The sequence below is a fragment of the Capra hircus genome, chromosome 3 (assembly GCF_001704415.2).
Source record: "Capra hircus breed San Clemente chromosome 3, ASM170441v1, whole genome shotgun sequence".
Taxonomy (NCBI): domain Eukaryota; kingdom Metazoa; phylum Chordata; class Mammalia; order Artiodactyla; family Bovidae; genus Capra; species Capra hircus.
The window spans coordinates 55,642,332-55,655,623 of NC_030810.1; positions in this window are offsets into that span (position 1 = coordinate 55,642,332).

Sequence of the window (13,292 nt, forward strand, 5' to 3'; positions counted from 1 at the left end):
CATTAAATGTTACAACTGAACTTATTTACAAAAGAGAAATAGACTCACAGGCATAGAAAACAAATTTATGTTACTGAAGGTGAAAGGGGACAGAGGAGATTAAATAGGAATTGGGGATTAACAGATGCACATTACTGTATATAAACTAGCTAAACAGCAAAGACCTACAATATAGCACAGGGAACTATAGTCAATATCTTGTAATAACCTATAATGGAAAAGAAACTGAAAAAGAATATATATATATGTATATAATATGTATAAAACTGAATCATGCTATATACCTGACATATTGTAAATCAACTCTAGTTCAATAAATTCTTATAGAAAAAAAGTCATTGTTATTGCTAAATACAGTAAAGCTGAATTGAAAAAAAAATAATTCAGCTTAAAAAAAAATAAAGTCCTGTAATATGTGACAACATGGATGAATCTTGAGGACATAATGTTACATTAAATAAGCCAGTTATAAAAGAACAAATACTTTTAGGTATATATAAGTTCGCTTACATGAGATGTCTGCTCACAGAAGCAGATAGCAATAGTTGAACTCACAGCACCAAAGCTGTGAAATATGGCTGCTAGAGGCTGGGATAAGTGCAAAACACAGAGCCACTAACCAACAGGAATAAAATTTCAGTTTTGCAGAGTGTGCCTATAGATAAAAATACTGTATTATATACTCAGTCTGTTAGGAGTATAGACCTCATGTTGCGTTGTTTCCACAATGAAGGATAAATTCCATTAACCACTTACATTTCAATAGAAACTCATTAAAAATGTAAATTCAAGTATGTTCTTTTAGTCAATGATGAAATCTCAGGAAAAGAGCAACAGAAAATCCAGTTGATAAATAACTTCAGTAATGCATAGTGAATAAAGTCTCTTCAATCAATCAATCAAAAAGGAAAAGAATATAAAATAATGATAAAACAAGGTTTCAGTGTTAGACTACTTCACAGTTGAGTTGCTCCTGATTGTACACAATCACCGGCTTCCTAGGTGGCATGGTGATAAAGAACCTGTCTGCCAAAGCAGGACAGGTTTGATTTCTGAGACACAGGTTTGATCTCTGAGTCAGGAAGATCCCCTGGAGTTGGGCATGGCAACCCACTCTAGTATTCTTGCCTGGAAAATTTCATGGACAGAGGGGCCTGGCAAACTACAGTTCATGGGGTCGCACAGAGTTAGACATGACTGAAGCAATATAGTGCGCATGCTTTTATATGACTAAAGTGAAATGATTCAAGCAATAATTCAGATATTATATTTTGTGCTCTAGTAAATGTAAAGAAAAAATCATATAGGCTTATTTTACTGACTTTGAAAATATTAAAAGTGCTTTAGGGATTAAAAATGTAATTTACTATGTTATATCACTGTAGATTACTGTATTGTTGTAATTTTGGATCCTCTGAAAAAATAGTCATTAAATGTTATATTTTATCTCCTCATGTAATTTCTCATCTGGCCAATCCTCCTCTTTCTCCTTCCTTCTCTTCCTCTCCAATTTCAGCATTCCTACTCTAACCTCACAAACTTAGCTAGCTAATTATCTGAATTTATTTAATCCTCATGATAGAACTTAAGAAAAAAAAAATATCTGCACAAATGCCTAAAGATAAAGGACACAGAATTTTTCCAAAGCAAGCCTCTTCTTCTGATACCCTACTGCTCAAATTTAAGGTCAGCAACCCAGCAGGAATTAGAGGAACTCAATCCTTCTAAATGTGTTTGAGCAATCTACGGTGACCAAACAGCCAGCTGTATTTGCTCACATTTTCTGCTGCACTGAGACCCAATTGCACTCTCCTTAGGTCAGGAGGAAAGCTCTGATTGACCTCATTGGGAGTTTTGCCAGTAAAAGGACAATAGTATTGGGCTCCTGACAGCAAGTGAAGCTTTTACAGGATAGCCAAGAATCAGATTACATCTTCAGCTCCTACTGTAGGCAAGGGAGAGAATAAAAATAAAGTGGGTATAAAAAACAGAAACAAAAAAAAGCTACAAACAAACAAGACAGGTGCCTGTTTTAGAAGAATGATTTTCTATGCAAATATTTAGTTGCTATAAAGAATTGATCCTCCTTTATATTCAGTTAAGTCCAGTTCAGTCACTCAGCCATGTCTGACTCTTTGCGACCCCATGAACTGCAGCATGCCAGGCCACCCTATGTATCACCAACTGCCAGAGTCTACCCAAACCCATGTCCATTGAGTTAGCGATGCCATCCAACCATCTCATCCTCTGTCGTCCCCTTCTCCTCCTGCCCTCAATCTTTCTCAGCATCAGGATCTTTTCAAATGAGTCAGCTCTTCGCATCAGGTGGCCAAAGTATTGGAGTTTCAGCTTCAACATCAGTCCTTCCAATGAACACCCAGGATCAAAGCAAATGTGTTAAGAAGATGAAAAGTTATGGGAACCAAGTAGTACTTTAGAAGTTTTATATTAAAAAAAAATCACTGTTTGAAGACAATTTAATTTATAAAGGTGTGTGGGCATGGTGTATGTGTTCAGGACATGGTTAGAAACTTTTATCTTTCACTTTTGTACTATGGATACATGAACATCTCCATTCTTCATCCCTATTGGGAAAGTGTCACCATACCCATTGCTGCTGGTTATTGTTTGGTCGAGCTGGTTCCTCTTGTTCATGGCCCACGGCATACCACACTATTATTATGAAGTGGAAAGAGGCATAGTGAGAGGAGACTATTCAGTCCCACAACTAGAATAATGCTTGACATTTCGTGGGTTCTAATAAGTGTATCATAACTATTGATGGCTGTTCAGCTATTTACTTGCTCAGGAATTAACATGAAAGGAGCATAGAAGTAACTTTAGTTCTTTCAAGAATCAATATTTCAGACTACCTGAGGTTCCTCTAATTTTTATTATTACATGTTCAAACACATGTAATCTAATACTCCTTGGAAGGAAAGTTATGACCAACCTAGATAGCATATTAAAAAGCAGAGACATTACTTTGCCGACAAAGGTCCGTCTAGTCAAGGCTATGGTTTTTCCAGTAGTCATGTATGGATATGAGAGATGTATTATAAAGAGGGCTGAGTGCAGAAGAATTGATGGTTTTGAACTGTGGTGTTGGAGAAGACTCTTGAGATTCCCTTGGACTGCAAGGAGATCCAACCAGTCCATTCTAAAGGAGAACGGTCCTGGGTGTTCTTTGGAAGGAATGATGCTAAAGCTGAAACTGCAGTACTTTGGCCACCACACGCGAAGAGTTGACTCATTGGAAAAGACTCTGATGCTGGGAGGGATTGGGGGCAGGAGGAGAAGGGGACGACAGAGGATGAAATGGCTGGATGGCGTCACTGACTCAATGGATGTGAGTTTGAGTGAACTCTGGGAATTGGTGATGGACAGGGAGGCCTGGTGTGCTGCAGTGGGCATGACTGAGCGACTGAACTGAACGGACTGAATCTTATAAAAATGCAACATTTAGACTAAATAATATATAAAATTGCAACTTTTAAAAGGAAGCTTTTATTATTCTTTTTCTATTTCATCTCTTCTCTTCTTTCCACTTTTTTGCATCACTTCTGAACTTCTATTTATTAGTTGACCTATCTATTCTTCTAATAATTATTTATTGGCAGTCATATAGAAGTTCAGTTCAGTTCAGTAGCTCAGTCCTGTTTGAGTCTCCAACACCATGGACTGCAACACACCAGGCCTCCCTGTCCATCATCAACGCCCAGAGTTTACTCAAACTTATGTCCACCGAGTCAGCGGTGCCACTCAACCATCTCATCCTCTGTCATCCCCTTCTCCTTCAGCCTTCAATCTTTCCCAGCATCAGGGTATTTTCTAATTAATAACTTCTTTGTATCAGGTGGCCAAAGTATTGAAGTTTCAGCTTCAGCATCAGTTCTTCCAAAGTATATTCAGGACTGATTTCCTTTAGGATGGAATGGTTGGATATCCTTGCAATCCAAGGGACTCTCAAGAGTCTTCTCCAACTCCACAGTTCAAAAGCATCAATTCTTTGGTGCTCAGCTTTCTTCACAGTTCAACTCTCACATCCATACACATGACTACTGGAAAAACCATAGCGTTGACTAGATGGACCTTTGTTGGCAAAGTAATGTCTCTGCTTTTTAATATACTGTCTAGATTGGTCATAGCTTTTCTTCCAAGGAGAAAGTGTCTTTTAATTTCAGAGTTGCAGTCACCATCTGAAATGATTTTGGAGCCCAAAAAAATAACTTCTGTCACTGTTTCCCCTGTTTCCATATATATTTGCCCTGAAGTGATAAGAGCAGATGCCATGATCTTAGTTTTCTGAATGTTGAGTTTTAAGCCAACATTTTCACTCTCCTCTTTCACATTCATCAAGAGGCTCTTTAGTTCCTCTTCACTTTCTGCCATAAGGCAGGTGTCATCTGCATATCTGAGGTTATGGATATTTCTCCCAGCATCTTGATTCCAGTATGTACTTGATCCAGTCCGACATTTCTCATGATGTACTCTGCATATGAGTTAAATAAGCAGGGTGACAATATACAGCCTTGACATACTCCTTTCCTGATTTGGAACCAATCTGTTGCTCCATGTCCAGTTCTAACTGTTGCTTTCTGACCTGCATACAGATATGATGGTTACTCCATTTCTGCTAAGGGATTCTTGCCCACAGTAGTAAAGATAATGGTCATCTAAGTTAATTTCCCCCATTCCAGTCCATTTTAGTTCGCTGATTCCTAAAATGTTGACGTCACTCTTGCCATCTCCTGTTGACCACTTCCAATTTGCCTAGATTCATGGACCTAACATTCCAGGTTCCTATGCAATATTGCTCTGTACAGCATCAGACTTTACTTCCATCACCAGTCACATCCACTACTGGGTGTTGTTTTTGCTTTGGTTCCATCGCTTCATTCTTTCTGGAGTTATTTCTCCACTGATCTCCGGTAGCATATTGGGCATTTCCCCATCTGGGGAGCTCATCTTTCAGTGTCCTATATTTTTCCTTTTCATACTCTTCTTGGTGTTCTCAAGGCAAGAATACTGAAGTGATTTGCCATTCCCTTCTCCAGTGGACCACGTTTTGTCAGAACTCTCCACCATGATCTGTCTGTCTTAGGTGGCCCTATATGACATGGCTCATAGTTTTATTGAGTTAGATAAGGCTGTGGTCCATGTGATCAGACTGGTTAGTTTTCTGTGATGTGGTTTTCACTCTATCTGCCCTCTGATGGAGAAGGATAAGAGGCTTATGGAAGCTTCCTAATGGGAGAGACTGACTGAGGGGGAAACTGGGTCTTGTTCTAATGGGTGGGGCCATGCTCAGTAAATCTTTAATCCAATTTTCTGTTGATGGGTGGAGTTGTGTTCCCTCCCTTTTATTTTCCTGGGGCCAAACTATGGTGGATGTAATGATGATTATAGGGACCTCCTTCGAAAGCTCCCGTGCACGGACTGCTACACTCACTGCCCCCAACCAGGCAGCAGGCCACAGCCTACCCACGCCTCCACTGGAGACTCTTGGACCCTCACAGGCAAGTCTGGGTCAGTTTTGTGGGGTCACTGCTCCTTTCTCCTGCATCCTGATGCACACAGCGTTCTGTTTGTGCCCTCCAAAAGTAGGTTTCCCCCGTCCTGTGTAAGTTCTGGCAGCTTTATGGTGGGGTTAATGGTGACCTCCTCCAAGAGAGCTTATGCCATACCCAGGTCTACTGCACCCAGAGCCCCTCCCCTGCAGCCGTCCACTGCTGACCCGAGCCTCCACAGGAGACACTCAAACACCGTGCTGTCTCAGTCTCTGTGGGGCCTTTGGGTCCTGGTGTGCACAAGGTTAGTTTGAGTCCTCTGAGGGCCTCTGGCGGGTATGGGGTTTGATGCTCAACTTGATTTTGCCCCTCCTACCATCTTCCTGGGACTTCTTTGCCATTGGATGTGCGGTGTCTCCTCACAGTGGCTCCAGCACTGGGCCATGCAGCCATCAGTTAAGGTCCATGGGGCTACAGACATGGGGCCCCAAAAGAGTCGGAGACGACTGAGCAACAGAGCTGCCCTTATTGCGTGCAGCTCTTTCCGGGTTTACCTCGGTGCTCTTCCACACATGCTTTGTTTCTCCCATATGTACTCTCCTCCATTTTAGACAGATTTTGTCATTATTTTACAAAAATGGATCTCTTTACACAAAATTTTTAGTGTCTTACTCTTTCTCAGGGGTAATGCAAAACCTCCCATTTCAAACCACACCACATAAGAGGGAGTGGGTGGGTGTAAAGGCACGGTGGCCCTGTAGAGGAAAGCTCATCTACTCTTTTTCACTGATGTCCTTGGCAGCAGATGTGGGGTTGTTTGAGACTATTCTAATTAGTAAATTTGGCTTCAAGGTATCTACCACTCACAGTGCTTTTGCTGGGGACTGAGCTCACTGTTTCATTTATACATCAAGAAACCAGTTAATCTTGTTTTGACTACACTTTCCCCAAAATGCCTGAGTCCTGGTGTTTGGGCTTCCCCTTGTCTCTTGGCAGAGCCCCCGTCCTCTGTTCCTGGGCTTCTGCGCTATCCTGGACATTGGCAGACCTCTTTTATAATCAGCACTTTGAAAGAAGAGGTTTAATTAACATAAGACAGCCTGGCAGTAGTGTACAGCATATGGAAAGCTGAAAATTCCCACTAAGCTCAGCCTGTTCAATGTCCTCAGCCTCACTCTTGATCAGTGTAGGGGCAGAAACAAGTCCTTCTGGCTGAAGCTGCAAGGGGGCCTGTATTATGCCTGTGTTCAGTGCTTTAAGATCCACACTTCTGGCAATCTATCCTCTCCCTAGGTTCTTTGCCCCTTTCCTATAATGGGTTTTCTTCTCTTTGGTGCACTCTTAGCAGAATAAACCAATCTCTCAATTAACCTGAAATTGGAAACAGACATCACTACTCTTCTTTCCTCTTTCACTGTGTCTTTCTCAAGTGGAAAAACTGCAATAACAACAAAAACCTTGAGCTCTTGTTGGAAGATACCAGCAAAGCTCCTGCGGTTCTCAGTTACTAAACTTTTTACTCCCTTCTAAGGATAGGTCCAACAAAGTCTCTACAATTATCACAGCTTACAGCAACATATATTATGTCAATTTCCTTTCTGCTAAACACATGGTCGTATCTCTTCCAGATAAGACGAGGGGAGCAATTATAAGAACCAAACTACCTACCCTCCTACACTATTTTAGACATCAGAAAAGGAACACAAGGCAAACTTAGAATCAAAATGTAGAGAAGCTGTAATAGGATGCCACTGAAAGGTAAAAACTAAGGCAGAGAACTGGGACCCATTGCCTTTAGAGGTAAGATTACATTTAAAGAGAAGTTAAAATCAGAAGACAGCATTAAAATAATGCTGAAAACATCCAAGTGTTGGCGGAAATATGAATCTGTCAACATGATAAAAGAGCCTTTCATTGCTAATCATAGCCCAGCGACATTAGCACTCCTGCTCTGAGGACTTGGGTGGCCCATGGTGAACTTGACAGCACCTTAGATTTTTCCCTTTCTTCCTTAGATTTAAAGATTTTCGTTTACAAAGTCTTTCTTTGTTCTCTTTAAAGCTGACTAGTCCCTTTGAACTACAGGTCAGAAATGTGTGTTCACAGCCTGATCTATTTTGCACACTCGGAGACTAATTCTCATTTGAGCTATACAGAACTTCAGTGCTTTGGAAGGGCTTACACTGCATCTAGAGATTACTGCACAGTTTTGTTGAAATGGAACAGCTCCATATCCACCCACCTAAATGCATTTGTTCATAATAAATTACCTGGCAGAGATCTCAATATAGTCTAATGAACAACCTGAAGATCTTTTAGTATTCCCTTTTGCCTCCCAAATATATTTTTATAAATACATATGTAAATTGAAAAAATATAGCTTTTTAATAATGCTTTTAAATTTACTCATTTTCAATCTTCTTTCCTATTTAAATTCTGATGACATCTATGATGACAGATGGTAACCAGACTTATCACTTGTGATTTGTAGAAATATTGAATCACTGTATTGTACACCAAGAACTAACATAGTGTCGTGGGCAAGTTATACTTCAAAAATCAACCAACCAAATAAACAAACACATCGAAAAAAGAGGTCAGATTTTTGGCTACCATAGGTGAGGGTGTTTTTTGTCTTTTCATACTGTTCCTGGGGTTCTTGCAGTGAGAATACTGGAGTGGTTTGCTATTTCCTCCTCCAGTGGACCACGCTTTGTCAGAACTTTTCACTATGACCAATGTGTCTTGAGGGGCCCTGAATGGCATGGCTCACAGTTTCACTCAGTTACACAAGCTCCTCATGGCAAATAGAAAGGAAAAAAGTGGAATCAGTGACAATATTATTTTCTTGAGCTCCAAAATCACTGTGGATGATGACTGCAGCCATTAAGAGAAATTTTAGTGACTGCAGAAATTAATAGATACTTGATCCTTGAAAGGAAAGCTATGGCAAACTTAAAAAACAGAGACATCACATTGCCTACAAAGGTCCATATAGTCAAAGCTATGGTTTTTCCAGTAGTCATTCATATATGTGAAAGTTGGGCCCTAAAGAAGGCTGACCAATGAAAGAACTTATGCTTTCAAATTGTAGTGCCTTGGACTGCAAGGAGATCAAATCAGTCAATCCTAAAGGATATCAATCCTGTATATATTCTTTGGAAGGACTGTTGCTGAAGCTGAGGCTCCAGTATTTTGGGGCCATGTGATGCAAAGAGCCAACTCATTGGAAAAGACCCTGCTGCTGGGAAAGATTGAAGGCAAAAGAAGAAGGGGATGGCTGAAGACAAAATGGTTAAATAGCATCACTGACTTGGTGGACATGAATTTGAGCAAACTCAGGGATATAGTGAAGGACAGGGAAGCCTGGTGTGCTGCAGTCAGTGGGGTTGGAAAGAGTGAGACATGATTTAGTAACTTTAAAACAACAACAACAATAATAAGAGGTGAATGTGTAGAAGAAGGAGAAATTAAAGTGATCAAAAGATGAAAGTCAAAAAATCAAGTTCTGATATTAAATATAACAAAGGTAGTGGAGGTGACAGAATTCCAGCTGAGCTATTTCCTGCAATATGATGCTGTGAAAGTGCTGCACTCAATATGCCAGCAAATTTGGAAAACTCAGCAGTGGCCACAGGAGTGCAAAGGTCAGTTTTCTTTCCAATCCCAAAGAAAGACAATGCCAAAGAATATTCAAGCTACCATGCAATTGCACTTATCTCACATGCTAGTAAAGTAATGCTCAAAATTCTCCAAACCAGGCTTCAACAGTATGAGAACCATGAACTTCCAGATGCTCAAGCTGGATTTAGAAAAGGCAGAGGAACCAGATATAAAATTGCAAACACCCATTGTATCATCAAAAAAGCAACAGAGTTCCAGAAAAATATCTACTTCTGCTTTACTGACTGTGCCAAAGACTTTGACTGTGTGGATCACAACAAACTGAAAAATTCTGAAAGAGATGGAAATACCAGACCACCTGACCTGCCTCAGGAGAAATCTGTGTGCAGGTCAAGAATTAACAGTTAGAACTAGACATGGAACAACAGACTGGTTCCAAATCAGGAAAGGAATATGTCAAGGCTGTATATTGTCACCCTGCTTATTTAACTTATATGCAGTGTATATCATGAGAATTGCTGGAATCAAGATTGCTGAGAGAAACATCAATAACCTCAGATATGCAGATGACACCACCCTTATGGAAGAACGTGAAGAAGAACTAAAGAGCCTCTTGATGAAAGTGATAGAGAAGAGTGAAAATGTTGGCTTAAAACTCAACATTCAGAAAACTAAGATTATGGCATCTGGTCCCATGACTTCATGGCAGATAGATGGGGAAAGAGTGGAAACAGTGAGAGACTTTATTTTGGGGGGGTTCCAAAATCACTGAAGATAGTTCTTGCAGCCATGAAATTAAAAGACACTTGCTCTTTGGAAGAAAAGTTATGACCAATCAGGAGAGTATATTAAAAACCAGAGACATTACTTTGCCAACAAAGGTCCATCTAGTCAAAGCTATGGTTTTTCCAGTAGTCATGTATGGATGTGAGAGTTGGACTATAAAGAAAGCTGAGCACCGAATAATTGATGATTTTGAACTGAGGTGCTGGTGAAGACTCTTGAGAGTCCCTTGGACAGCTAGGCGATCCAAACAGTCCATCATAAAGGAAATCAGTCCTGAATATTCATTGGAAGGACTGGTGCTGAAGCTGAAAATCCAGTACTTTGGCCACCTGACGCAAAGAACTGACCCATTTGAAAGAACCTTGATGCTCGGAAAGATTGAAGGCAGGAGGAGAAGTGGACAATAGAGGATAAGATGGTTGGATGACATCACTGACTCAATGGATATGAGTTTGAGTAAACTCCGGGAGTTGGTGATGAACAGGGAGGCCTGGCATGCTGCAGTCATGGGGTCACAAAGAGGTGTACATGACTGAGTGACTGAAATGAACTGAACTGAATTGAATTTAGTTAATATTTTTAAAGATTATCTGTTTTGAAAGGGAGAAAATGTTGAGGGTGTTTAGATGGCAAAAGAAGGGGCAGAATTAAAGCATTTCTTAGAATAGAATTTTAATATTATCACAAATTCTCCCCATACAGGTCCTCCCCTTTGAATATGCACTGGCCTTCAAATTGTGTTTGGGGCTTCCCCTGTAGCTCAGCTGGTAAAGAATCCCCCTGCAGTGCAGGAGACCCTGGTTCAATTCCTGGGTCGGGAAGTTCCCCTGCAGAAGGGACAGGCTACCCAATCCAGTATTCATAGACTTCTTTGGTGGCTCAGATACTAAAGAATCTGCCTGCAATGCAGGACACCTGAGTTCGATCCCTGGGTTAGGGTGATCCCTTGGAGGAGGGCATGGCAAAAGAGACAGTATTCTTGTCTGGAGAATCCCCATGAACAGAGGATCCTGGCAGACTACAGTTCATGAGGTGGCAAAGAGTTGGACGTGACTGAGGGATTAAGCATAGCATAGCATAGACTTGTGTTAACAAATATAATCTAGCAGATGTGAATTTGTTTAACTTAAGATCTAAGGCTCCAAGAAATTCTGTAGCTTCCTCTCTTGCCCTTTTTGAGGGCTGGTTTCTGGGCATGCATTCTGTGCAGTCTTACAGAGCACCAGACTTAGAAGGACCTACGTTGGTTAAATACTGTTATTAATATAACAAATTATGAAGCTGGCCCAGCCCTTTTGACACTCTGAGATCACCAGAATCTAAATAAATCAAAGGAGCTTCCTTGGGAATGAAAGACCAGTTGGGGAAAATGATCCTACTATCTCAGCCATTCTTTCTGATATTAACCACTGGTTGACCTGTAGTTGAATGCAAAAGTATGAGTGAGTACAGGAGGACCCAAAAGATGTAGTGCTCAGGAAACTCATGAAATTGTGAGGGGAAAAAAAAAAAAAACAAAAACAAAAACCACAAGATTATGTTAAGCCAATATATTTTGGATTGATTTTTTTTGTGTAGCAATATACAACTGAAAGAGCCTCAAATATGGTAGAGATGTCTAAATAATAGACTTGAATGAAAATATGAAGACTTTTGTTCACTGTATTAAACTCTTAGATTTTGTTTGCTGACGACTATTAATCTATTCATTATGAAAGCATTTTAAGTTTAGTTTTTAAGTGGAGATCATTGCCTAAAAATATGTAAAGACTTTAGCTTGAGGGTTTATGGCTGACTGAATGCTTAATTATTTGTGATACAATTCAGACACATTATTATATTGTAGATGGCACCTCATTTTATAATGTTGCTTATTTAGAATTTTTAACATACAGTTTATAGAAATAGGAATTCAAGATAAAACAAGGAAAAATTTTATAAAAATATTTGCTGCCTAGATGAGTGAAAGGAAATGGATTGCTCTAAAATTGTGATAATTTGAACAGACAAAGTGTAGCAAGTTGGCACGATTACACATTACTCAAGCACTGTAAAATCTAAATGTTTATAAAGACTTGTCTTCAAAAAGTAAATAATAGATCATTGCTATTTTAAAAATATTTTTGAAGAAAAAGTTTTGATAATTACTTAATATCAACTATTTACTCTGTTCTGTGGACCTTGAAGTGTTATAAATCATATTATCATGATAGGAATAGAAACTGTTCTTATTATTATAAGTAAAGACTGTTAAATAAGATCAGTCTTTGGCCTAGTAAAAATATTTACGAGGCTTGATTTTTTCTAACAATGTTTTTTGAGACATAAGAAGTAATCTATATGATTCTTTAATATGTGCCTGTCTAGACATTTAGATTTTCTCATGTTCAAAAATCAAGTTCCTCTTAATAGTGAATGAAATGGAGTGTACAGATTTTCAACATAAGTATTTTGATATTGCAATAAGGTCAACATTTTGCAGCACCAGCATCAACAGGAGCACATGCCCCCAAATTCCATTGAATATACTGCCTTTAATGTTTCTGAACTTATCCAAATAATGTCTTCCCTCGGTACCCATGCACTGGTTTGTAAAAATAATATTTGTGTCTATTTAGGACAAACAAGCCCCATATAGAATCACTAAGAGATATTCTGGAAAATAAAATGTGTTTAATTTTATTTACAGTTCTTCATTACTATCTTTCTTGAAAGCACTTATTGCACCCTTAAAACTCCCAATACTGCCTTCTCACTACGGAATATTAACCAATCACAGATAAAATACTTTTCTGTATTCTTATTTGCACTTAGAGCAATGATCTCCAAGCCAGGACTAAAAAGTAAATTGCCAAGGAGTCTGTTTTGACCCCTCTAAACTGTGAGCAAATAATGCAATTTTTTTTCTAGGATTGATTAAATATTGAATAAGTCTATACAGGATAGTAAAATTTATATTATTTTTAAAAAATTGCTTGCTGTTCCTGGTGGTTAAGGCAATCTAGGTTATGTGAACTTTGCTGGCTTTGCAGTTGTGATGTATGGAATATGTCAACATGAGCAGTATTACATTTGATGTTTCTTAGCTGAATACACAAGGCAAATCCTGAAGCATGAATAAAATATATGCTGGTTTAAGAACTTTTCATCGCTTTTAGTAACTCAGAACAGTAGGATATAAAATTTAAAACCAAAGTCTTATATGCAGTCAATATACAAAATGGTGTCTGATGTCCTAACATGATAATAACATAATGTCCATATGGAGGAAATGCTTTAGTAAATTGTAGCACAGCCACATAAAGTAATGAAACACAATAGTGAAAACAGTTGAACTGGTGTAATGTGTTTTGAAATGGCAAAAACTAAAAA